The following is a 27256-nucleotide window of genomic DNA, read 5'->3' on the forward strand; positions in this document are numbered from 1 at the left end:
AATGCAAATAGTCTGGGTAGCCATTTGATTAACTGTTCATGAGTCTAATGGCTTGCGGTAGAAGCTATTTAGGAGCCTCTTCGACCTAGACAAGGCGCTCCAGTACCGCTTGCCGTGCGACAGCATAGAGAACAGTCTATGACTTGGGTGGCCGGAGTCTTTGACCATTTTTAGGGCTTCCCTCTGACACTGCCTGGTATAGAGTTCCTGGATAGCAGGAAGCTTGGCCCTGGTGATGTACTGGGCCGTTCGCACTACCCTATATAGTGCCTTGCAGTCGGAGGCCGAACAGTTGCCATACCAGGCAGTGATGCAACCAATCAGGATGCTCTCGAAGGTGGAGCTGTAAAACCTTTTGAGGATCTGAAGACCCATGCCAAATCTTTTCAGTTTCCTGAGGGGGAATGGGTTTTGTCGTGCCCTCTTCACGATTGTCTTGGTGTGCTTGGACCATGTTAGTTTGTTGGTGATGTGGACACCAAGGAACTTGAAGCTCTCAACCTGCTCCAATACAGCCCTGTCGATGAGAATGAGGGCGTGCATGGTCTTCCTTCTCCTGTAGTCCACAGTCATCTCCTTTGTCTTGATCACGTTGAGGGAGAGGTTGTTGTCCTTGCACCACATGGTCAGGTCTCTGACCTCATCTCTATAGGCTGTCTCATCGTTGTCGGTGATCAGGCCTACCACTGTTGTGTCATCAGCAAACTTAATGATGGTGTTGGAGTCGTGCCTGGCCGTGCAGTCATGAGTGAACAGGGAGTACAGGAGCGGACTGAGCACGCACCCCTGAGGGATCCTCGTGTTGAGGATCAGCATGGCGGATGTGTTGTTACCTACCTTCACCACCTGGGGGCGGCCTGTCAAAAAGTCCAGGATCCAGTTGCAGAGGGAGCTATTTAGTCCCAGGGTCCTTAGCTTAGTGATGAGCTTTGAGGGCACTATGGTGTTGAACGCTGAGCTGTAGTCAATGAATAGCATTCTCACATACACCTTTTGTCCAGGTGGGAAAGGGCAGTGTGGAGTGCAATAGAGATTGCATCATCTGTGGATCTGTTGGTGTGGTATGCAAATTGGAATGGGTCTAGGGTTTCTCGAATAATGGTGTTGATGTGAACCATGACCAGCCTTTCAAAGTATTTCATGGCTACAGACGTCAGTGCTACGGGTCGGTAGTCATTTAGGCAGGTAACTATGGTGGTCTGCTTGAAAGATGTTGGTACTCAGACGGGGAGAGGTTGAACATGTCAGTGCAGACACTTGCCAGTTGGTCAGCACATGCTCAAAGTACACATCCTGGTAATCTGTCTGGTCCTGCAGCCTTGTGAATGTTGACCTGTTTAAAGTTCTTACTCACATCGGCTGCAGAGAGTGTGATCGAACAGTCGTCCAGAATAGCTGATGCTCTCATGCATGTTTCAGTGTTACTTGCGTCGAAGCGAGCATAGACGTTATTTAGCTCATCTGGTAGACGTGTGTTACTGGGCAGCTCTCGGCTGTGCTTCCCTTTGTAGTCTGAAATAGTTTGCAGGACCTGCTACATCCGATGAACATCAGAGCCGGTGTAGTATGATTCGATCTTAGTCCTGTATTGATGCTTTACCTGTTTGATGGTTCGTCAGAGGGCATAGCGGGATTTCTTATAAGCGTCCCTTGAAGCGGCAGTTCTACCCTTTACCTCAGTGTGAATGTTGCCAGTAATCAATGGCTTCTGGTTGGGGATTGTACAGTTGAAGTTGGAAGTTTACATACACCTTAGCCAAATACATTTAAAGTCAGTTTTTCACAATTCCTGACATTTAATCCGAGTAAATATTCTGTCTTAGGTCAGTTAGGATCATCACTTTATTTTAAGAATGTGGAATGTCAAAATACACGTAGAGAGAATGATTTATTTCAGAGTTTATTTATTTCATCACATTCCCAGTGGGTCAGTAGTTTACATACACTCAATTAGTATTTGGTAGCATTGCCTTTAAATTGTTTAACTTGGGTCAAACGTTTCAGGTAGCCTTCCACAAGCTTCTCACAATAAGTTGGGTGAATTTTGGCCCATTCCTCCTGACAAGAGCTGTTGAAACTGAGTTAGGTTTGTAGGCCTCCTTGCTCGCACACGCTTTTTCAGTTCTGCCCACACATTTTCTATAGGATTGAGGTCAGGGCTTTGTAATGGCCACTCCAATACCTTGACTTTGTTGTTCTTAAGCCATTTTGCCACAAGTTTGGAAGTATTCCTTGGGTCATTTTCCATTTGGAAGACCCATTTGCGACCAAGCTTTAACTTCCTGACTGTCGTCTTGAGTTTGGGTTTGGAGCAGTGGCTTCTTCCTTGGTGAGAGGCCTTTCAGGTTATGTTGATATAGGACTTGTTTTACTGTGGATATAGATATTTTTTTTAAGTGTTTACTCCAGCATCTTCACAAGGTTCTTTGCTGTTGATCTGGGACTGATTTACACTTTTCGCACCAAAGTACTTTCATCTCTAGAAGACAGAACATATCTCCATCCTGAGCAGTATGATGGCTGCGTGGTCCCATGGTGTTTATACTTGCGTACTATTGTTTGTACAGATGAACGTGGTACCTTTTGGCAGTTGGAAATTGCTCCCAAGGATGAACCAGACTTGTGGAGGTCTACATTTTCTACATTTTATTGTCGATATAGGATTTTTATTTCTGAGGTCTTGGCTGATTTCTTTTGATTTTCCCATTATGTCAAGCAAAGAGGCACTGAGTTTGAAGGTAGGTCTTGAAATTGATCCACAGGTACTCCTCCAATTGACTCAAATTATGTCAATTAGCCTATCAGACACTTCTAAAGCCATGACATCATTTTCTGGAATTTCCCAAGCTGTTTAAAGGCACAGTCAACTTAGTTTATGTCAACTTCTGATCCACTGGAATTGTGATACAGTGAATTATAAGTGAACTAATCTGTCTGTAAACAATTTTTGGAAAAATTACTTGTGTCATGCACAAAGTAGATATCCGACCTAACTTGCCAAAACTATAGTTTGTTTACAATAAATGTGTGGAGTTGTTGAAAAACGAGTTTTAATGACTCCAGCCTAATTGTATGTAAACTTCCGACTTCAACTGTAGGTACAGTCATTGTGGAGATGACGTCCTCGATGATTTTATTGATAAAGCCAGTGACTGATATGGTGTACTTCTCAATGCCATCGGAAGAATCCCGGAACATATTCCAGTCTGTGCTAGCAAAACAGTCCTGCAGCTTAGCATCTGCTTCATCTGACCACTTTTTAATAGACCGTATCACTGGTGCTTCCTGCTTATATTTTTGCTTCTAAGCAGTTTTTAGGAGGATAGGACTATGGTCAGATTTGCCAAATGGAGGGCGAGGAAGAGCTTTGTAGTCGTCTCTGTGTGTGAAGTAAAGGTGGTCTACATTTTTTCCCCCTTCTACATTAAAGTCCCTGGCTAGTAGGAGCACCGCCTCTGGATGAGCATTTTCCTGTTTGCTTATGGCGGTATACAGCTCAATGAGTGCGTTTTAGTGCCAGCATCGGTCTGTGGCGGTATGTTGACAGCTACAAAAAATACAGATGAAAACTCTCTAGGTAGATAGTGTGGTCTACAGCTTATCATGAGATACTCTACCTCTGGTGAGCAAAACCTTGAGACTTCCTTAGATATCGTGCACCAGCTGTTGTTCACATATATGCATAGACCCTCACCCCGTGTCTTACCAGAGGCTGCTGTTCTGCACTACATTAACCCGCCAGCTGTATGTTTTTAATGTTGTCGTTCAGCCACAACTCTGTGAAACATAAGATATTTGTAACGGCGTTCTTCGTTTTTCGAAAGAGAGTCGGACCGAAATGCAGCGTGGTTGTTACTCATGTTCTTTAATGAATGAAATGACGATACATGAAATAACTATACAATACAAAACGACAAACGGAACGAGAAACCTAATTACAGCCTATCTGGTGAAACTAAACAGAGATGGGAACAATCACCCACGAAATACAAAGCGAAACCAGGCTACCTAAATACGGTTCCCAATCAGAGACAACGAGAATCACCTGACTCTGATTGAGAACCGCCTCAGGCAGCCAAGCCTATACTAGGCACACCCCTAATCAACCACAATCCCAATGCCTACAAAAACCCCAATACGACAATACAATAACCCATGTCACACCCTGACCTGAACAAATAATTAAAGAAAACACGAAATACTAAGACCAAGGCGTGACAGTCAGAAGGAATTATGGGCGTTAATTTGCTGCCAAAATTAGATTGTTGCATTGTCAGTGTAATAAATTGAGTGTAATTGTTGAGTGGATGGGGGTAGCACCAAGCTCATTGGTTCCCTTTTCAATGTTTCAATGCAGTAAACCACGGCCACACTTTCAGATCTGCTGACAATTTTGCCCAAGAATTATTGCATTCTTAAGAAATACAGCTTTGTGAAACGGAAATCATTTCCACAGACAACTCCATTTGGGAGAGACGTAATGCCTTGTCAGGAGAAGAGAGCCTGTATTTTATGCAGTGGACTGTGAAATGTGGCGGCCTACACAGCCTTATCTAGTGACATGGCATTTCCTGGGCCAACAAATAGATAGCGTTCTTTTAATTACTCAGCTGCAGTGGTGGGAAAAGTACTGCATTTTCATACTTCAGGAAAAGTAGACACCATAATGCTTACATTAATAGACCACCCGTACGGTATGCTGATCAAGGTGAAGAATAAAAGACAGGCACTTGGAAGGAACATGTCATGCATTGAACATGAGGAGTATAACTCTGATGTACAGTACCAGTCAAAGGTTTGGACACACTCTACTAATTTTCTACATTGCAGAACAGTTGAAACTGGAGCAGCAGCACGGCCAGGTGGACTGGGGACAGCAAGGAGTCATCATGTCAGGTAGTCCTGAGGCATGGTCCTAGGACTCAGGTCTTCCGAGAGACAGAAAGAAAGAGAGAATTAGAGAGAGCACACTTAAATTCACACAGGACACTGAATAGGACAGGAGAAGTACTCCAGATATAACAAACTGACCCTAGCCCCCCGACACATGAACTACTGCAGCATAAATACTGGAGGCTGAGACAGGAGGGGTCAGGAGACTCTGTGGCCTCATCCGAGGACACCCCCGGACAAGGCCAAACAGGAAGGATATAACCCCACCCACTTTGCCAAAGCACAGCCCCCACACCACTAGAGGGATATCTTCAACCACCAACTTAGCCTCCTGAGACAAGGCTGAATATAGCCCACAAAGATCTCCGCCACGGCACAACCCAGGGGGCGCCAACCCAGACAAGTCACATCAGTGACTCAACCCACTCAGGTGACGCAACCCTCCCAGGGACGGTATGAGAGAGCCCCAGTAAGCCAGTGACTCAGCCCCTGTAATAGGGTTAGAGGCAGAGAATCCCGGTGCAAAGAGGGGAACCGGCAAGGCAGAGACAGCAAGGGCGGTTCGTTGCTCCAGAGCCTTTTCGTTCACCTTCCCACTCCTGGGCCAAACTACACTCAATCATATGACCCACTGAAGAGATGAGTCTTCAGTAAAGACTTAAAGGTTGAGACCGAGTTTGCGTCTCTGACATGGGTAGGCAGACCGTTCCATAAAAATGGAGCTCTATAGGAGAAAGCCCTGCCTCCAGCTGTTTGTTTAGAAATTCTAGGGACAATTAGGAGGCCTGCGTCTTGTGACCGTAGCGTACGTGTAGGTATGTATGGCAGGACATCACATTGTTTTCCTTTGCCGTCACACAGAGACTGAGAATAAAGGGATGACAACCTGAAATACAGTAGGCTTGTAGTCATTAACATGTCACATGTCACCCCTACACACTTAACATTGCCAACAACCATTGCCTTGTGTGGACTCACTTTGATAAAATCTTGTTATTTTCCTCTCTTACTTGATTCCATTTCCATCCATGTTTCACCCTAATAGCACACAACTACAGTTCAGAACACTGTCACAAAAGTCATTATTTTGAATTGACTTTAGGTTGTTTTACAGGTGGGGAAAAAGCACAGCCTCAATTTCTACTGTGTGCCAAGTCGATTCCGGAAGGTAGAGGTGAAATTGCGGTGTTTATCTCCTCTGTACAGCTCAAGGTTTATCTGCTGCTTTCTGAGAAGTGAAAAGATGGTGAAGGGAAGAGAGAGAATTCACGGTCATCGAAGATATTGGTTCTGCGCAGAGGAAGAACCAAGGAAGTTCATTGGCCATCAAACACCACTTCCAGCAGATTGAAAAATCCAAACAGTTTTTTCTAAATGGTCTCCCATCAAAGTCTTAACCGTGCTGAACCTTACTTAGCTTCACAGGAGACCTGGCGGGATTGTATGGTATTTGTTCAAATTTGCAAACATACTGTATATTGGAGATGCAATTTATGTCATTCATCACATAACATATTAAAAGTGTTTAGTTCTATCAGAGAACAGAAGAGAGACAACTGTGTTGCAATAACTGGAGTGGCTTTTTTACTCTGAGAATACCAACTATTCGGACAGGGATCATCAACTAGATTCAGTATCAGGCGGAGTGAATGGTCGGGAGCCGGAACATAATTACAAATCATTTGTAGACTGAAATTTGACCGCAAGAATCCCAAACATATATAATATTTGACTAAAAAAAACATAAGCATTTCAAACCTTGCTTGTATTTGAAAACGATCACGTGTCTCTCTATAATTTGCGGGAATTTCCAAAATTCAAAATCACTTAGAGCTGATTTCATGGTGTTTTTATGATCTTTTATGTCCAATAATAAAAAATAAATAAGAATAAACGTTTTTCTTATTTGCTCTGAAAACTTAAGGTGCCAAATAAAACTACCCTGCATTAGGAACACCACCCCCCATTTGCCCTCAGAACAGCCTCAATTAAATGGGGAATGAACTTGACATGGTTTTGAAATCATTCCATAGGGATGCTGGCCCATGTTGGCTCAAATGCTTCCCACAGTTGTGTCAAGTTGGCTGGATGTCCATTCTTGATAGACACAAGAAACTGTTTATTTTTTAAATTGTGTTGCATTGCATTTCTTTATCCCTCGTGAAGATGTTGCCTAGGATTTACTTTAAGCAAGTTTCCTCTCTGATTTATTTCATCTTCTCCCAGAGCTGGTTTAGTTGAATGGTGTGTAGCCATTATGAAAAAAGTCCAATTTGTATTCCTGTAGCGTTGTAAACGATAATCAATACTAACATTGGTGTGGTTTAAAAGCCTCTATTTCTCTAGGTTGATCAGCATTAGCTTGTGAAAATGAAACCACTAGGCCTGTTCAGTTGGACCCACATAGGGTGAAGTCAATGGCCCATATAATGGTGCTTGTAAAAAACTGATAGTAATGGTGTTTTTTCCAAACTAGCTGGCGTCCCTATGAGTACTCTGTACTGTGAATGCAACAAACACAATCATAACTACCCAACTGCAAATTACCACAGAAATCACCCTGTGTGGAAGCTAGCATGAATTTGTCAATGAAAAAGATCATGACCATGAGGGTGAACATTGTGTCCATAAAATACATGATTTCTCACTGCATATACTTCTATTTCTCAGTCGGTAGGTGTTTCAGATTATGGCTGAAATAGACAAGAAATAGTGTAACAGGGCGGAAGTCACACCCAACTTACCAGAGTCTGACTGCTTTGTAAAAGAGCCTACTTGAGCACTGTGTTGATGCATCGTACATTTGTTCAGGGGATGGGATGTTGTGATCATCATTTTACTGTCAGTTAGATTATGTTAAATGGAAGACATGGGCTAGGAGGGTGATTTGAGTTCTGAATAAAGGATGTTCTATTCTGAGGCCGAAAACAATCTATGTATGATCGCTTGGAGCCAAATCGATTTCCAGAAGAACTCTTCAAAAAGCAGACGTTATTGGCAACTTCCTACTTAAAAAAAATAATAATAATTGTATTGGTGTTATTAAAGCTGAAATGTTCATAAGGTGAAACACAGGTCTCCCCAGGCGCATTTGTTGTTGTTTTTGTCATGTTTTCGATGGGGCAGAGGAGCATTGTCACGGCCCCCGCCGAAGTCAGTCCCTCTCCTTGTTCGGGGCGGCGTTCGGCGGTCGACGTCACCGATCTTTTAGCCATCGCCGCTTCACCTTTCATTTTCCATTTGTTTTGTCTTGTTTTCCAGCACACCTGGTTTACATCACCTCATTACTCTACATGTATATTATCCTCTGTTCCCCTCATGGCTGTGTGTGGTATTGTCCGTTCGTTACGTGTATGACGCTACAGGCTGGTTTTGCGCCAGGTATTGTTGTAACCCGTGGTTTTGTTATTTTGTACCTATTTCTGTGATTTGTGCGCTATCGTTTTTTCCCTTGGGCCGGTGTGTTGTGACGCAGTTGCGTCCGGCTGTTTTCCTCTGCCTGATTAAAGTGTGCCTGTTCACTCATCTCTGCTCTCCTGCACCTGACTTCCTTCGACCAGTTGCGCACACTCTGACAAAGCATCCTGCATCGTAGGGGGGAAAAAATCATAGAGTAGCAGAGTATGCACTATCTCGTGTGCAATGATGTACAAAGATGTTTGAGGGACAAAAGTAGTGTTCATTGTTTGAGGTAAAATCTTTGTTACAAACGGATGTGGCAGGTTCACCACTACGGATTCCAGCTTCAACCCATGCAACATTTCCTCTCTGAACACTAAGAATAAGGCCTGATTCATTTGAATGAGGATGCATGTTCTGATAATTACATTTGTATGACACTACACTAGCTGCAGTGTTTCAGACTACTGGTTTATGTGGGCTGCTGGTAGATTTGCCAAGCATAATTGGGCTTGAGGAGACAATCATAACAGGTTGAGCACGGCTGTTTGGCCTTTGCTGCTGTAGCTCCGCGACCTTCAAGCCACAGTCACAATGGTAGTGGTTGTATTCTCTAATGGAAAGCAACATTGTCTATATCTAATAGAACATTCGAGATATGAGTCATAATGCCCATGTAATTAGCAAGCCATTTAACCATGTCCACGAATGTAAATTACATTAGGCTGTATTATGTTTCAAGAACAGACTGTATTGTATAAATAAAGTAATAGTGAATTATTTTACGTTGGTGTGTAAACGTGGGTGGTTTCCAAATAGTGGCTCACAGCCAGTCTCTGTTGGGCCACAGCTGATGCCTGGGTTGTGGTTAGAAACATGGCTTTATGTGGGTCAGCAGAGAATTATAGCGGTTTTGTGGGTCACAATGCAAAACATTTTAGGAACCACTGGTGTAACTCATTCAGATTGATCACTCAAATTTGGTGATCATTAGAATTATGGTAATTAACCACCCATGTCGCATGTACTAACCTCTATTCAATTTGTACTTGTACAGTAGTAGGGGCTCACTGCAGAAGGCCTCTTAGATGGTTGGCATACTCTCTCTCTCTCTACTGGGGTTTTTCATGTGACGCCACTAAGTAGACCAAAAACCATCAGTGTCACCGAAATGACACATTCAGCTCCACACACTGTTCATTCTTGACTTCATGGAAATACGTTTCTGAATTATAGAGTGGATTTCAGAAACAGAAATACAGGATTTGTGGGAAGAAATGGCTTGACAGTTTGGTGAAACATTTATTCATGAGGAAAGAAAGGATACCTTTTATCATTTTTAGTCACAGGGAGAATCTTTGTAGTCGCTGAGAATCTTTGTTGTTTATGCACCTGGCACAGATTATTGCTATGACGACTTGTTTGTCTTTGCTGTTACCATGGGATCGGGTGAATTAGGGCAGGGGCTGTAGGTTATTTGGGTTATGTACTTTCTATGTATTAGTTTTCAATCCAATACGTTTAAGAAGTCTTTGTTATTAATTTTGGACTATTATATTCAGTCACATCAGGGTTGATACTAGCTAGCGTATTGTGAAAACAAGTTAAAGATAATTCAAAGTTACTTGTTAACCTTAAATACAAACAAAAGGTTTATTCAGACTGTTTTATAATGTACTCTACAGCTTTATTTAATCTCAGTCTAATAATATGGCTACACCAGGGCTCAGTTGGATTAAATATATTTTGAAGTACACAATGAGCATTTACAGTCCAATTCCACCGGGGGAAAACTACACCGCCAGCATGTAGTTACACACATATTGTCAATTAATTATATTCAACTAATTTCACATTTTGATGATGAAAGTGGGTGCATGTTTATCATTGTAATCCTGGTGTCTTTTTTTCAGTCTGAAGAGTGTTTCTAAATTGGTGTTCTGCTCTTGAATTTAAATTCTTAGGGTCCTTTTATTCTCCCTCTCTCTCTTTTTCTGAAGGAGGCCATTTCCTCTCATTAAAATCAATTAATCTGGAGAAATCAGCTGGGTGTTTTCCTGTTGTTCAAATGGATGATTTATTCCATTATTTCCACAATTACATTGACAGTTATGAATAATTTATTAATCATACGTACTGTGTGTGTGTGTGTGTGTGTGTGTGTGTGTGTGTGTGTGTGTGTGTGTGTGTGTGTGTGTGTGTGTGTGTGTGTGTGTGTGTGTGTGTGTGTGTGTGTGTGTGCATACTCAGGTGAATGCTTTGAGCTTCAGTGTTGTTGTTTGTCAAATATATTTACTTGTAGGACACGATCATTGAATAAACACTGTGAGATTATTATGCCACAAGCACTTTTCATATGTCTCCCTGTATTACAGTTGGGGTTGGGATTGTAATAGTCAAAATCACATGACACAAAGGCACATTCTGTGGAGAACACATGAGGAGACAGGATATTACAGCCCCTCAATTATATTTAATAGATACAGTTATATAATATAAACAGTTATATAATACATACAGTTACATTTAATAGATACAGTTCTAGTTCATAGATAGTTATATAATAGATACAGTTATATTTAATAGATACAGTTATATAGTATATATAGTTTTTTGAGTCCTTAATGCCTTATCTTATGCAGATCCACCCGGTGATGCTGTCAGTGGAAATGTGCCAATCACCTCTCGTTCAGCCTTTGGTCACTCGTTTGCACAGTGTGATACATGAAGCAAATAGAACGACAAGTTAAACTCTACAACCCTGATGATGGGTTATCAGAAAATGACATGTCTGAAGAACAAACACAAAGTGAATTGCCAAATATACATAGAAGAACCCTTCATGTAGACATCAAAGTATTGTGACCAATAGTTTGTAACCAAATTACTGTTGTGAATGCTACAGAAATGGTGCATTGTTGTTAAGTTGAGGCAGAAGACTTTAGACTACTGTCTTGTCAGTTGCGTTAGTGTATAAACCCTCCCAGGCTCCAAGGGGTCCCCTGGGGAAAGCCTTTAGCACAGATACTGCTTCTGAGCAGTGAGTTGGAGATAAACCTACACTGTGGGGCTCACAAATGGATTTGGCAACAATTTTTGAAGAACCCAGGGGCTGTCAGCAATGGTTACTAATGAGTTTGAACTAACATTTATTTCTTCTGTCTTGCGAGTGGCAGAAAATTGAACAAGGAAAACCCTCACCAGGCAAAAAAAACACATGGTATACATTTGCAATTGGATTGTCATATTTTTCTCCTTGTTTGGTTGCAGAAAAAAACTCAAACCTATACAGTATCAACTGAATCAAGAGGAATGCATTTAGTCTCTGTTTTGTCTCTTTCTTTCTTGTCAACAAACTGTCTTGGAGGATGGCTGATTAGCCTCTTCCCACAGTTAAAGATTTGGCTTGCTCTAAGGTATATACATTTATTGCACATCATTCTTACTTTACCACTCATTTTATGAGGTATATCCATATTTATTTGCACATTCTTTATCAACTATCCACACTCAGTTTCACAAAAATGTATTTGCCAGTGATAAACCACCAAATAAAAATACAATTAAATTGCCTCTGTCTTGCTATCCCTCTCATATTGTTATCAGTGACTATTATTATAATTATCCCATTCCAGTAACACAGAGTTTGTGTTTCTAAGTGCATTTGACAGCTTGTAGTTAGGGCCAAATATGGGGTCCTGAAACATTGAAGGAGATGCACTGCACATTTCTCAACCTGTTGCTACAATAATTACTTTATTCCAATATACGTATGTGAGTGAAAATCTGGTGAGCCTCAACAATAACAACGATGTTGAATCCTGAAAGGATGCGATGATGCTGATGGTCTTTATGTTTTGGAAATCCAATCCACTTGTTAGTCAGCATGCCATAATCCACCAGCTTGTTGCTTGGCACTGCAGCACAGACAGAAGCCCTTGTGCTTCGTGCTGGATGAGGATTCTTTGCATGAGACCTCACGCAAACTTTCATTCACGGTCTGATGAAAGGCTGGCGCACAGCCTAGATTGCACATTTCTGAACGTGTCATCAAATATGCATATTTCATTACTAAGAGATTTGTTCAGCTGATACTCCTATCATGGAAAAAGCACAGATGATGATTTCATTTTTTGAAACATTTAAAACCACTCGGTCATACACAGGTGCAGTCATCCATTACAGACACTCAAAACAACTGGTACTGTTTTTTTATTTTTTATAAATCCTACCACAATCTGCTCTGACCAGAATTAAAACCACTCAGTCATACACAGGTGCAGTCATCCATTGCAGACACTCAAAACAACTGGTACTGTTTTTTAAAAATAAATCCTACCACAATCTGCTCTGACCAGAACAACAGCACCTATTTATAGACAAAAAAAACCATTGTTTGTTCATTACTCATGGTTGTGCTTGTAAAATTATTGGCGCTCAATTAATTCAAACCTGCTTTTTATTCAGTAGCTTTTTTTAACCATGGTCACATAAAAAGACAGAATGACTTAGTATACTTTATACAGGTACTCAAACAACTACTCAATTAATTTTGTATAAGTGTGCAGACGTGTAAACAATCATTAGTGGGTTTGATTGAAATCCAGCTGCTTACTGCTAGTTTGGAATACCTTTTCCATTGAACATTCTTTAGGTCTTGGGCGTACATTGGTAAAGTGAGACATATTATTGTGGCCTATATCAGATATCACAATACCTTCAAACCAAAGGCATTGCCTTACTCCCACTTTTGGAATCAATGCAGCATGAAATGAGGTTACGTCTCACTCCATCCCTTCAGGTTTGATGTTTCAGCCATACATCGTGGAACATAAAACCCCTGTGAGGTCTCCTAAGGTGTGACAGAGATGAAACAGGAGGATAGGAGGATAACACAGGAGAGATTACAGCAAATGTGTTGGGCTGCTTCAAAAGGCTGGGCTAAAGCAGACTGATGGCTGGTCAGAGAGACATGGGACACTGAAGCCCAGAATTCACAAGTAGTTCTGAAGGAACGTTTCCCTAAATCAGGGGTGGGCATCTCCAGTCCTCAAGGGCCTGTTTTGTTGTTACTCTTTTTCTCCATCTCAAGCAGACACAGCTGATTAATCAAATTGCATTCTAAACTGAAGATCATAATTCGTTGATTATTGGAGTCGGGTGTGTTAGCTGGGGCAAAACTGTAACACCAATCAGGCCCTCGAGGACTGGAATTGCCCACCCCTGCCCTAAACACTGTTCTAAGATTAGCTTTAACCACCGTAGCCCTAAACCTGCCTATTTGTGTAAGTCTTCTACCAACCCGTCTTTTGAGGGGTTTGCACAGTGGGAATGTGAACATCCTCCAAGTGTTTTTTATTTTATTTATTTAACTAGGCAAGTCAGTTAAGAACAAATTCTTCTTTACAATGACAGTGGGTTAACTGCCTTGTTCAGGGGCAGAATGACAGATCTTTACCTTGTCAGCTCAGGGATTTGATCCAGGAACCTTTCGGTTACTGGCCCAACACTCTAACCACTAGGCTACCTGCCGCAACTCAGTGTTCACTGAGTTGGAAAAGAGATGAATATAGAGAGGGACCAGCTCTGTTTGACAATAGTATCATTCTAGTACAGCACCCTCATGGTCATGAACAAAGACTTTACACATAGACTGAAATGCTGTCATAGTCTAAATTCAGCAAAAATATGAAATATGAAATATTTTTGTTCCAAAATACTATCAGTTGAAAGTTAGCTTTTTTTCTGTATAATTTTGTAAAAAATAAGGAAGGAATTTTGGACATGGCTTGTCTAAACGTTAAAGAGAGCATTGTTTTGTAACTCCTTTGCATATGCTTGCACATTTTTTGATTCCCATTGTCTGTCTGTAGTTTGTTCATTGGAGTTTGTGCCAAACATCATTTATCAGAAAAGTTTCTCTGAAGATCTTGTCCCTGGTGCCTGATCCACTAATTCCCTTCCAACATGACCAATTAATTAGGAGTCTAAGAGCTGTAAATTGCATACTGATCAGCAAATTGACATCTTTGAACAGTTGACAGCAGGCGTGGGAGCACTTTCACTAATGAGTTATTAAAATAGTTTTCTCCAGCTTCTCTCTAAGATAATCCACTGCTTTTTATCAGTGTTTTATATTTTGTCTTGACTTGTATCAGATAAGACCTCAATTAAACTTTAATGTCATAAGTGGAGGGGGTTGTCCTCACACGGGGCACCATGTAATGTAGGGGATTGTTCGGCAAAAGCAATACATCGTATAACTACAATTGAGAGGAGTATCACAGTGTTATAATGCTGATGTCGACAACTACAGCAACAGTTTATTCACTATAGCATACTGTGGGTTTGTGTTCTTGAGTCAATCACTGTCAGAGATGATCACTGTCAGAGATGAGTCAAAAATAAGTTTTTGACTCACTTCACAGCTATAATAAGAATGAGGATATAATTCAAGATTGGGTTGTAAACCTAAATTATTTTCCTATCGTTTAATTCTGAACAGTACCATTATTTTTTTCATTCCGTTCCACTGTTCCGACCAGCAAAATATAGTTCTGAACCGGTTCGAACCCCAAATAAGTAACAGTTTATATCATTCCTTCCTATTCATTTTGAAACCTCTGAAATTGATTTTAGTTTTTACATTTAGCTCGACATTAAATTACTTCACCAATCACTGCGGATAGAGCAGCTTGCAATGGATTGGGGAAAAGCTATAATTGTTTACATGCAAGTATAGGGTGCGAGATGCAACTCAAATTTTGCGGGTGGGGATAAAGCGACAGAGGGTGGTGTAGGAGGCTTGCTTTGACAAGCTGGCCATCTTGTTATGACATTATCTGAATTAGACCCACGTAGATCTTCCATACGTAGGACGGGCTTCAATAGAGGCACTTTTAATGTTTTTGAACTTCAGAGAGTTGGTTTATTGTTGGACCAAAAATAGCTAGCGAGCTTGCGAGCTAACGAGCTTGTGTGTGCAGAGCAGAACCAGAATCAAAAATAAAAATGTTTTACATTTTTGTAGTTAATATAGCCAATGTGAAACGTGACAACTATATTATCCTCAACTAGCGTTTCGAAAGTTAATCCATTTACTCATGAACAATCTCTCTCCCTAATTAACGTCAGCAGTAGGCTAGAAGACTACGCTTCGGAAGGGGAGGGGCAGGTAGCCTACATGCACACACATTGGCAAAGATTGTCAGCTGGCAGGCAGACACTGGAATGATATTGAGGGCTTTGCCTTTAAAATAACTGTTCTGTTCCAGAGTAGTATAGATCACATTCGGTCCTGGTTTTGATTCGTTATTTTCCCGGTTTTCGGTTCTGTTCCCTGAACTGGTTCCAACCCCTGTTCAATATGATTCATTATAGCAACAGATTTACACAAATTACAGCTATTTTGGGAGTTATCCATTTGAGTACCATGATGTATAAAGACTGGACTGAATAACTCACACAACAACAAAAAATACTTTTTTTTTTTTTTTCAAACTGATGCATACCGTTGTCAGAGATGTGTCACTCAACCTCTCTTAACCCTTAATCTCAAGATTTAGCCATTAAGTATGTGTAATTACCTTTGAGAGCAGGAGGTGAACATTCTTTCATCCATGGCAGTTCTGTTGACGTGCTTGACAGCAATTTAGTTTTACGATGCTGGCCCCATGTCACTCCACCGAAACTGGACTGATGCATGACCCCTTAGTCAAAGAAGTCAGGAGTTTTGTTGGCCAACGAAACGTTGCCAGAGCTTCACTCTAAATGCAAATGGGACTACTAGCCTCTTTTTATGTGGCAGCACTGACCGTTTATGACTGGCAGAAGTAATGTTCTGCTGAAACTGTAGTTTCTCTGGCTAATATCTTCATGTACCCCTTCAATCAAATGTGGTACCGAGCTGTCCGTACTTGCTCTTAAGCTCAACATAGCACCCAATGGATCTCTTTGTTAAATTAATCTGATGGAAACTATTACTTTCAAAACAGATTTGTACATTTACATTACATTTTAGTTATGTCTGGCAAACTGAGCTCTGCCTGAATTCTGGTCAATTACTGAGTAAAATTGTAGATTCTAAACATGAATAGGATTCAGGTTAGGATGACTTTTTAACTCGTAGGATTCATTAGAACCATTGTTTATGAAGTCATTTCATGTATTTTGACGTTGTCGGACTTGACGCTTAGCATCGTTCTTCTATTATCAGGTTTGGCAAAATGACAAATACAGTCCTTTCACCTGCATGATACATAGGTATATAAAAGAGAATGTATGGGCCGATGACATTTTGATTAACAGTGCATGTGGCCTCCCAAGGAAGCTAATGGGTCTGTCTCTAAACTGACAAAGTATCCCTCACCCTGTAGAGAAAGGCGATTTGGAATATGAACTATGAAATGAATGCTCAGTCTGCTCTTTCTATGAGGTATAATAGGAAGTGTCTGGCATTATGTAATATCTGACAAGATTCAAATCAAGTTTAATATGCCAACGCGTTTTCACCTCAAGTGTCCTAGGAAAAACATAAAAGTTACTAAAATATACCTTTTATAGTGTCCTAAACAGCAGACGTGTCTTCTTAACTGTATTTTAACTGTCATACACCAGCCTGGATACATTTCCTCTTCAAATAGGATGTCAACTCAGTTTTGAGATCCTTATTGCTTTTTGCAATAATAATCAAAAATATGTTTTATTGCACTCAAGGCCAGAAGGTGATTTGACCGATAATTGATGTTCTCTGAGGGAATATAGCTTTATAGACGTTCAACAGTGATATCTGAAACTAATTATGCCACAAATGGAGAGCTGTTGTCAAGGACATATACTGTACTGTATGTGTCACCTTTCACTACCAACTTGTGGAATGTGAAATCGAGAGAAGTGAGAGAGAATTTGTCAATAGTAATTAGACAGTTTATGGACAGGTGCAGAGTTAATGCATCTCTCATATTGTTCTCCTGTTTAAAATAAATGGAAAACATGATGTTGAACAATTTGGTTCAAATCACACTAATAATGTATGACTCTGTGATCTTCACCACCTAATGCCACTTCCTTTTCTTTGTCTTTTCTTTCAGGTAAGTCAGTGCTGCTAAAAACCTTCAAGGAGAAGACAGTGAGGAATGGCTTTGCTGTCGTTTAGGGGAGGAAGCCTCTGTAAAACTCTAAATGGCTTCCTATCCATCAAAAGGTGAACGTTGATCGTGAGTTTCCGTCGGTCGTAACACCCTTGCTAAGACACGCTTCCTGATTTGAACTTCCATGCTCCTCTGTTAAGAGCCACTCTTTCCTGTGTGCGTTGCCTGTGGCTACAGTTGTGTAGCTGTGTATCTGCCATGAATAGGGTTGGAGAGCAGATGTAATCACAGGCATTATTCCTCCTCTGTGCTGTCACACACCAACACAAAACACCTCAACTTGATTAGCATTATTCCTTCCTCAATAAGTTTCTTGTCCTTTATTTGTGTTTGCCTGCAGAGGTATGCTTATGCCGATAGCAGCAGGGAGGATGTGAGGGATGTAAGGCCCACATCAGGTGTAGTTTCACTTGTGTTTGTGTATATGATGCCCCAGTTGTGCATCGGTTGTATGCTCTTTTTATTACCCTCTAGTAGAATTAAGTAAAATAAAAAAATATATGGAACCTTCATTTAACTAGGCAAGTCAGTTAAGAACAAATTCTTATTTACAATGGTGGCCTACCAAAAGGCCTCCTGCGGGGAAGAGGGTCTGTGATTTAAATAAATACAATATAACTATAGGACAAAACACACATCACAACAAGAGAGACAACACAACAATACATTAAGAGAAACCTAAGACAACAAAATAGCAAGGCGACAACACAGCATGGTAGCAGCACAACATAGTAGCAGCACAAGACATGGTACAAACATTATTGGGCACAGACAACAGCACACACAGCAAGAAAGTAGAGACAACAATACATCACACAAAGCAGCCACAACTGTCAGTAAGTGTCCATGATTGAGTCTTTGAATGAATTAACTGCACTTCTGTTTTCATGTGCTGGTGTTTGATGGCCTTATAGCCCACTCACTGTTCTTTGAGACTCCTGTGTGTGTGCGCTATGGCCCTAGAGTAGGATCAATGGCCCCATAGCTCACCCTGTTGAGCTGTAGTTGCTGTTGGGTTGTAGTCCCTGTGATGCTTTGTGGATGTAGCAGGGAAGCATTCCAGCTGACTAACATAGATAAGCAGTTAGAAACGGACTGCCGCTAGTCTTATCTGTACCCCTGAGGATCGTGTTCATCTTGTGATTTAAACACTTCGGCTATTCTTCTTCTTAGAATTGAACGTGTTGAAGTATCTTCCCCCTCAATCTCCTCTCCTATTAAGCAAATGCAAATTCAATTAAGCACTCTCAATGTTACTCAGTGTGTTAACCAACGGTCAATAAGGGCCTGTACATTTGTCTGTATTATAACAACATTATATGCCATTTACCAGACATTTTTTTCCCAAAGTGACTTACAGTCATGTGTGTGGTGTTACAAGCACCGTGCTCTACCAACTGAGCTACAGAGAACCACATCTGTATAAGTAGAACATGGCAAACCCACCATGCATTGGTTATTATTGGTCATGCAGTGGATTGAATATTTCAATGCTCCTCTGTAAACTTCTGTCTGATTTCCTTGGATTTTCAGCACATAACAATTCCACAAATAGAATAGCCAATAGAATTGCTAAAGCCTGGGAAGGCAGTTGTGCTACCACCACCCCTATAGTTATGATGCGCAGGTCATGAACTGAGCAAACTGTTCTGTTCTATTGTTCATTATAAGTATAAGAAATATAAGGCCTATTACCACCTCATTACAAGAACCATCGATTAGAAATGCTGGTTTAGTTGCTTAAATCCCATCTGATAAAAAAGGCATGTGCAAAATCGAGTATAATGATTAGCCTTATATACATTGTCTACTGGTATCGTTTTTGGGGGGAGAACAAATAGCTGAACAGTATGTAAACAATGTACGAGTTAAGCTTTTCTCTGCATCAGATGCACAATATCAAGGGGTGCATTGCAAACGCCCATAAGGCTAGTGCCGTCATACTGTAGGCCAGTGGTTCCCAAATCCAGTCCTCAAATACCCCCAACAGTACAGTTTTATTATAGCCCTGGACAAACGCACCTGATTCAACTTGTTAACTAATCATTTGTGTTTGCCTGGGGCTTTAACAAAAATGTGTGCTGTTGGGGGTACTCAAGGACTGGATTTGGGAACCACTGCTCTAGGCCTATGGCTGCATTGGCGTTACATGCCATTATCAGCTGCAAAATGGGTTCACATGGCTGATATCCTGAAAAAAAGTGTGACAATCAAATAAAACTAATTGTAGAACTTATGACTGAACAAAAAGGTAATGTTCATTGGATAATTACAACACAGAAACACAGACAAATAAGAGACAGATTCCCTTCTCCTTTTTATTGCAGGATTGTGATCTGTGATTAATAAACATCATGACTAGTTCATCTTGAATAATAGTCAAGTTAACGATCAACACTATTTCATATCATTTCAAGGTGTACATGTAAGCTAACTCAAGGAAAGTTTTGACATTTTAGAAACAAGTAGGCTGTAGTTACTAAAGCAGAATTTCAGGAGAACAAAAAAGTCAATCCCAGAGCTGGCCAACCTCATTCCACTGATCCCTGATCTACTGGGTGATCAGACTTCTGTTCCAGCACAGCAATAGTGCACTTGACTATTAAGTAATTTGTTTCGATACATTGAATCAGGTGTGTTAGTGCTGGGTTGGAACAAACGTGTGCACACCCAGCAGGGTTGGTCTGCTCCAGTTGTAATAGGTTTATTTATACATTGTGTGAATTTTAAACTGATGTTATGTTTACAACATTTGCTAACATAGGTACACATATAATCCATGGTATCCCTTATTCTCTTGGGACCTCTTCATCTGCAGACAGGGTTTCACAGCTCTCTGTATCTGAGGACAGAAAACATCACGCTCAATTTTTATTTAACCAGGCAAGTTAGTTAAAAACAAATTCTTATTTACAATGACAGCCTAGGAACAGTTAACTGCCTTGTTCAGGGGCAGAACGACAGATTTTTACCTTATCAGCTCAGGGATTTGATCTAGCAACCTTTCGGTTACTGACCTAATGCGCTAACCACTAGGCTATAACAACACTGCATATTATATTGCTATATGTCCCTGTCCTCAGTTTTTGTCGCTAGGGACTGGAACTGGAGACTCTTTTCAAAATGTTCTCCGACAAATGTCCCTGCCCTATCCAGAGTAAGCTGCTTTCCCTTCTCTGACAGCTGGAAGTGCGAGCTAATCCTTTCACCCTGTTTCATTGCTCTTAGTTAGCTACAAATGAATTTAGAGTTACATCAAGATACATCAATAAATAGATACATCATAAAATACATCAAGATAACTAGCTAGCTATCTAACTAGCGAACATTACATTAGCAGCTCATTTGAGTTAGCTAGTAGTTTCTGTAGCAAGCTAGCTAGCTAATAATATATTAATTTTGATAATTTTCTAAATATATTTACTTGAATAGGTTCTCCCACTGCCTCAGTTTCCGGTGGTAGCATAACGCAGCCAACCGTGTGGACGATTGGCATCTTCCAACATGGCACCTGATGCGATTGCTAGGTGATTTGTGACGCAACTACAAGCCCTCTATGCTCTTCGAGAGGTAATGATATTTCAACCAAGTCGTTTACATTTATTTAACACTCCCTTGAAAAGGGCACGCAGTTGTCAATGGTTTTTGCGGAGCTGCGGGTCTCCTTGCCTCCCAGCTGGCAAATCGAATACTCAGCACCTTATTGTGACGTTTTATTGATTAAGATCTAAGGGCACTACAGGGACAGAGGTGTTGTTATGACAACCAGCTACATTCAGCTGCACTTTCCAGACGTTCTATCTGAAACATTTACAGCTAAAACCCAACTGAAGTCCCCGAGTTCCACTTGGGGTTTCAGTTTATCTTTCATATGCGATAGAATGAGAAAACATGGAAGTACAGACACTTAAGGCTTGTTAGTATTTAATATGGGATGGATTAATATTCATTCCTGCCACGTGTAGCAATGACTGCCTTACAGTATTTACATGTTTTAAGGGGTATGATTGGGCGAATCCAACCCTACACCCTGTTCAAGGAATGATGTAGGCCTTTTGAAGCATTACTGTCTGCTGATATGATATCATTCATGCTCGTACAGCTACAGTTATCATTCATAATCTGGTCGTGGTATATTATCTTATCTAGCCACAGTGGACACCCCTGCTGCACTCCATACTCAGCCTGTATGGGTTGCAGTATGGAGGTATCTCATCAAATAGACATTAGAGTGAATATAGAATGACTGGGGCCCAGACTAGGGCTCTCTGAGGACTTGTTTATCACACAGGGCTGAGGAGGATCTCATGGCACTCTGGCTTATCATGGCAGAAGGAGAGGAGAGCTGTCACAAAGCCAGAACTGCTAGGCCCAGAGAGCAGAGAGAGAAATGTCAGCTCCGGGTCAGCCCGGCTCCAATGACGGACTGCTTTTCCTCAATAGCTACTAGTTTAGACAGCCCTCTGAAAGTACTTCCATTGTTGTCTTCAGATGTAAGGAACAGCCTCTACAGGGGCTTTGTCATAAAATATTCTATAATATTAGCCAGACAGATTCAGAGAAGGGAACACTGAACTCCACTGGTAAGTGACTTCAATGGGTAAAGGAATTCTTGACATGACAGACAGGGAATGACAACAACATTATTACTGTGTGTCAAAATTTTTTCACTATGAGAAAAACTATTATATTTTGTTTGCAATTGGCAGGAGGATTAGATCAAAAAGCCTTGGAGATGGGATGATATAAACATGATTTTTTTCTCCATTGAAGAGAATAGCTTTCCAAGGCCCTATATATCGGTAAGAGATAAAAATCCATTAATCTTGCCAACAAAGGCAAATAAAGTTTGATGTTTGGGTAGAATTTAGAGCAGTGTTGAATCAGATTATCAGTTAAAGTGTGAAAGTACACATTATCTCTTTGCCCAAAGATAGCCAAGGCTTAATCTCAGATCTGTGAAGTAGGTTTTAAAATTAGGCTATGCTTGTTATGTCTGCCACATCCACCTTTGCATGCTGAGCTTCCCATGGGAAAAGTGGGTCAACAATCTGTCAATCAAGAGCGCTTCTAAAGAAGAGACGCTCACAGCTTTTTGTATCGATGGAGATCTAAGGGAAACGCAGATGTCGTCTGACACCTCCAAATCCAAGGTACACTTGAAGTTGAAAAGAGAGAGATAAGGGTAAAGGTATACAGAACAAAACGTATGAGATAAAAAGTCTAGTGTGTCAGGAAATGTCACTGTCATGCTTTGTTATCTGGCCATCACCAGAAGAAGAATAGAGCTGGTCACACTAGATACGCTCTCTGTTCTCCCAGAGTCATCATGTAGTGTCATGTTTCACTGCTCCCTTCCACCCAGAGAGGAACATTAGTGTTTGGACAGAAAACTCCCCTAATTCACCATGATTGCCTTTCTCCAACAGGAAACATGGCTGATGCCAAATCAGTTACACTCCCTCACAGTACCAATCAATACCCTTCCATTATTAACAGGCCTTACGGCTCATGCCCAGCAGTAGATATAAAATTGCATAGTTAGGAGTTCATCCATGAGAATGATTAATAAAAAGCTCCAAAGGAAGATGCACATGATGGAGTTTATGATACCAATATATGGTCTTTTGCTCAAGGGTAAGTGGAATATTTCATATCCAGAAAACTCACAATCTCTCTGCTATATTGAGATCCACGGTAGTTCCAAAGCCACTGTATCCTTCATAATAGTCACTGGTAATGGCTATGACAGTGAACTGGTCCTCAAAATAGAAGAGCTTGTGATATAATGACTGCTGATGCACAGGTGACATTCTTCTTGTGACGTGATTCCTACAATGCCCTCTAGAACCTGTAATACAGAATAGCCTTGACAGTCAAGCATACATTTCAGCTAGCCAAAATGGAGCCAAGTACAAAAAGTGGAGGTGATAGATAGATTCCTGTAATGGACACTACTAAGTGATGTCAGACCGTTGCAAAGATTTTGGTCGGCTATTGTGGGGGTTCAAGATACAGACGTGTGTGTGTGTGTGACCTGCCTCACTATAAGATGACTTGTGTGTCTCTTCTCTCTCAATAGGATGTGATTGGTGGGATGGCTGGAAGAGAGGGACCATTTATTTGACAGTTGAACAGTGAAACCACGGTTTATTAAAGGATTGCCAGTTTGTTTCTTCTGTCTAATACAATGTTTTGAACAGTTGGCACTTGGGCTAGGGCATTGACGTTTTTCTACATGTGTTCACAATCTGTACGATTAATCAATATGAGATATGCCTTCATTAATGTACAGTGCATTCGGAAAGCATTAAGACCCCTTCACTCTTTCCACATTTTAATACGTTACAGCCTTAGAAAAAATGATTGTTTTTTTCATCATTTAGCAAAATTTACATTTACATACTTATTCAGAACCTTTACTTTGTTGAAGCACCTTCGGCAGTGTCATGACGTTGGCCTGGGGGTAGGTTTATGACAGTCATAAATACCTCTTCCCCCCTTTTTCCTCTCTCTACCCTACTGATGTTACATTTGCAAACACCTTGGTTAACATAGAGATTCTGGGAACATCAGAAGGTGGGAGGAAATTAACTATATTCTGGTAATCCGACCAATTGAACATATGCGGTGGTACTTAATGAATATGATGTCAATTGTCGGTTGTCATCTGAGACATTCGCGTCAATGATAAGATGACATAAACTCTACAGTGGAAAGTCTACACATCAGAGTTATTGGATTCACATGGAATTGTTGTTAAATTTAAATGTTCGATTATGAAATTATTTGTGATGGGATGAAATGTGAGATTTGGGTTTTCATAAGGTTAGGGCTATGCTCAATCAGTGGCCGCCCCTGTGAAGGGACATGGGCTATAAAACTTTTCAAACACGCCCTTCTCTCCCTTCCCATATAAAGCATTGACGACAATGTAACCTCCTGTTCCGAGGATGTGAGGACGACGGTCCGATGTCAGAATGGTTCAGATAATAACTATAGAACGAAGCCAACATCAGCGTGAGCTCTGGTTGCGAATGGTTTGAACTTTGAACTCTTATTCACTACAGAAGTGATACCTCCTAGCCGTTGAGTTAGCAACAGCAGCTGCAAACGCAGGTTAGGAAGGAACAAACAGAGTATCCCGTCTACCACAGAACGACGTTACTACAACGTATCCAATTTACCAGCAGAGACATTCTTCAAAGGACTCGGTTTGGCAACACGGCCTTCCATCTACCACCAACCTACTGAAGCGCAGCTCAGAGTAAATATTTATTGCATTTTCCTTTTCCAAATGGGCGGTAATTTAGAATGCATAACATGTTGTATTTATGATAGCACAGCTTCGCACTTATTTCCTCAATCTTCCCTCTAGGTCTTTATTAAGAGTTTATTCGAAAGATAACAGCTCTATAAATATTATTTTGTGGTGCCCCGACTCTCTAGTTAAACACATTTACATGATTAGCTCAATCAGGTAATATTAATTACAGAGAAATTATTTTATAGAATAGCATGTCATATCACTTAATCCGGCATAGCCAAAGACACGACAGCAGCGATTACAGCCCCGAGTCTTCTTGGGTATGACGCTACACGCTTGGCACATCTGTATTTGGGGAGTTTCTCCCACCCTTCTCTGCAGATCCTCTCAAGCTCTGTTGGAATGTGAAGCTTTGCCTCAGTCTGAGGTCCTGAGCCATGTTTCACCGTAGGTATGGTGACTGGTTTCCTCCAGACGTGACGCTTCACATTCAGGCCAAAGAGTTCAATCTTGATTTCATCAGACCAGAGAATCTTGTTTCTCTTGGAATGAGAGTCCTTTAGTTACCTTTTGGCTAACTCCAAGCGGCATGTCATGTGTCTTTTACTGAGGAGTGTTTTCCATCTGGTCACTTTACCATAATGACCTGATTGGTGGAGTGCTGCAGAGATGGTTGTCCTTTTGGAAGGTTGTCCAATCTCCACAGAGGAACTCTGGAGCTCTGTCAGAGTGACCATTGGGTTCTTGGCCCTTCTCACCCGATTGCTCAGTTTGGCTGGGCGGCAAGCTCTAGGAAGATCTTGGTGTTTCCAAATGTATTCCATTTAAGAATGGTGGAGGCCACTGTGTTCCTGGGCACCTTCAATGCTGCAGAAATGTTTTGGTACCCTTCCCCAGGTCTGTGCCTCAAGACAATCCTGTCTCGGAGCTATATGGACAATTGAATCCATTTTAGAATGGCTCTACGATCAAAATGTAATACCTTTCATATATTTTATTTAATACCTTTTAGAATAAACCTGTAATGTAACAACATGTGGAACAAGTAAAGGGGTCTAAATACTTTCCGAATGCACTGTAAAGCTTCTCTTTACTTTGAGATCAATCATCTTGAAGGTTTATTTCATTTGTAATAATGAAAACCCTTATTAAAACCTTAGACGGACTTTTCATAATAACCAGTGCATCAGATACCATTAGGGGTCTACCAACAGGACATTAAAAACTGTAATAGCTTATTTTTCCCAGAGTCGTGGCTGAACAACGGCACAGATAAAATACAGCTGGCAGGGTTTACGCTACATCAGCATGATAGAACAGCTGCCTCCGGTAAGACAATGGGTGGTGGTCTATGTATATTTGTAAACAAAAGCTGGTGCACAAAATCTAATATTAATGAAGTCTCAAGGTTTTGCTCGCCTGAGGTAGAGTATCTCATGATAAGCTGTAGACCACACTATTTACCAAGAGAGTTTTCATCTATATTTTTCGTAGCTGTCTATTTCCCAACACAGACCGATGCTGACACTTAGTCTGCACTCAATGAGATGTATAAGGCCATAAGCAAAAAGAGAAAAACGCTCATCCAGAGCGGGACTCTAAACCAGACGCTTATAAGATATCCCGCTATTCCTTCCGACGAACCATCAAACAGGCAAAGCAGATTGAATCATACTACACTGGCTCTGACACTCGTCGGATGTGGCAGGGCTTGCAATCTTTTACAGACTACAAAGGGGAGCACAGCCTCGAGCTGCCCAGTGACACGAGCCTACCAGATGAGCTTAATTACTTCTATGCTCACTTCGAGGCAAGCAACACTGAAGCATGCATAAGAGCATCAGCTGTTCCGGACGACCGTGCGATCACGCTCTCCGTAGCCGATGTGAGTAAGACCTTTAAACAGGTCAACGTTCACAAGGCCACAGGGCCAGATGGATTACCAGGATGTGTACTCCGAGCATCCGATGACAAACTGGCAAGTGTCTTCACTGGAATTTTCAACATGTCCCTGACTGATTCTGCAATACCAACATGTTTCAAGCAGACCAGCATAGTCCCTGTGCCCATGAACACTAAGGTAACCTGCCAAAATGACTACCGACCCGTAGCATTCACGTCTTTGGCCATGAAATGCTTTGAAAGGCTGGTCATGGCACATCAACACCATTATCCCAGAAACCCTAGGTAACAACACATCTGCTACGCTGATCTTCACCACAGGGGCCCCTCAAGGGTGCATCCTCAGTCCCCTCCTGTACTCCCTGTTCACCCATGACTGCATGGCCAGGCAAGCCTCCAACACCAGGGCATCCCGGGTGGCGCAGTGGTTAAGGGCGCTGTACTGCAGCGCCACCTGTGCCACCAGAGACTCTGGGTTCGCGCCCAGGCTCTGTCGTAGCCGGCCACGACCGGGAGGTCCGTGGGGCGACGCACAACTGGCCTTGCGTCATCCGGGTTAGGGAGGGGTATCCTTGCTCTCATTGCGCACCAGAGACTTCTGTGGCGGGCTGGGCACAGTGCGCGCTAACCAAGGTTGCCAGGTGCA

At 41.4% G+C, this 27256-nt stretch overlaps 1 protein-coding gene across 4 annotated transcripts in view; it reads left to right on the plus strand.

Moving 5' to 3' along the window:
• LOC118397254 (limbic system-associated membrane protein-like) overlaps window positions 1-27256 on the plus strand; it is a 1147967-nt gene that overhangs the window by 870751 nt on the left and 249960 nt on the right. The window contains exon 1 of one of the 4 annotated variants that reach the window (XM_052467407.1): window positions 17490-17507. The exons of the other annotated variants lie outside the window; for them this stretch is intronic. The gene's annotated coding sequence lies outside the window, so the exon portion shown is untranslated. Of the gene's footprint in view, window positions 1-17489; window positions 17508-27256 lie in introns of those variants that run through there. 4 annotated transcript variants of the gene reach the window in all.

Source organism: Oncorhynchus keta, chromosome 18, assembly GCF_023373465.1.
Source record: "Oncorhynchus keta strain PuntledgeMale-10-30-2019 chromosome 18, Oket_V2, whole genome shotgun sequence".
Taxonomy (NCBI): domain Eukaryota; kingdom Metazoa; phylum Chordata; class Actinopteri; order Salmoniformes; family Salmonidae; genus Oncorhynchus; species Oncorhynchus keta.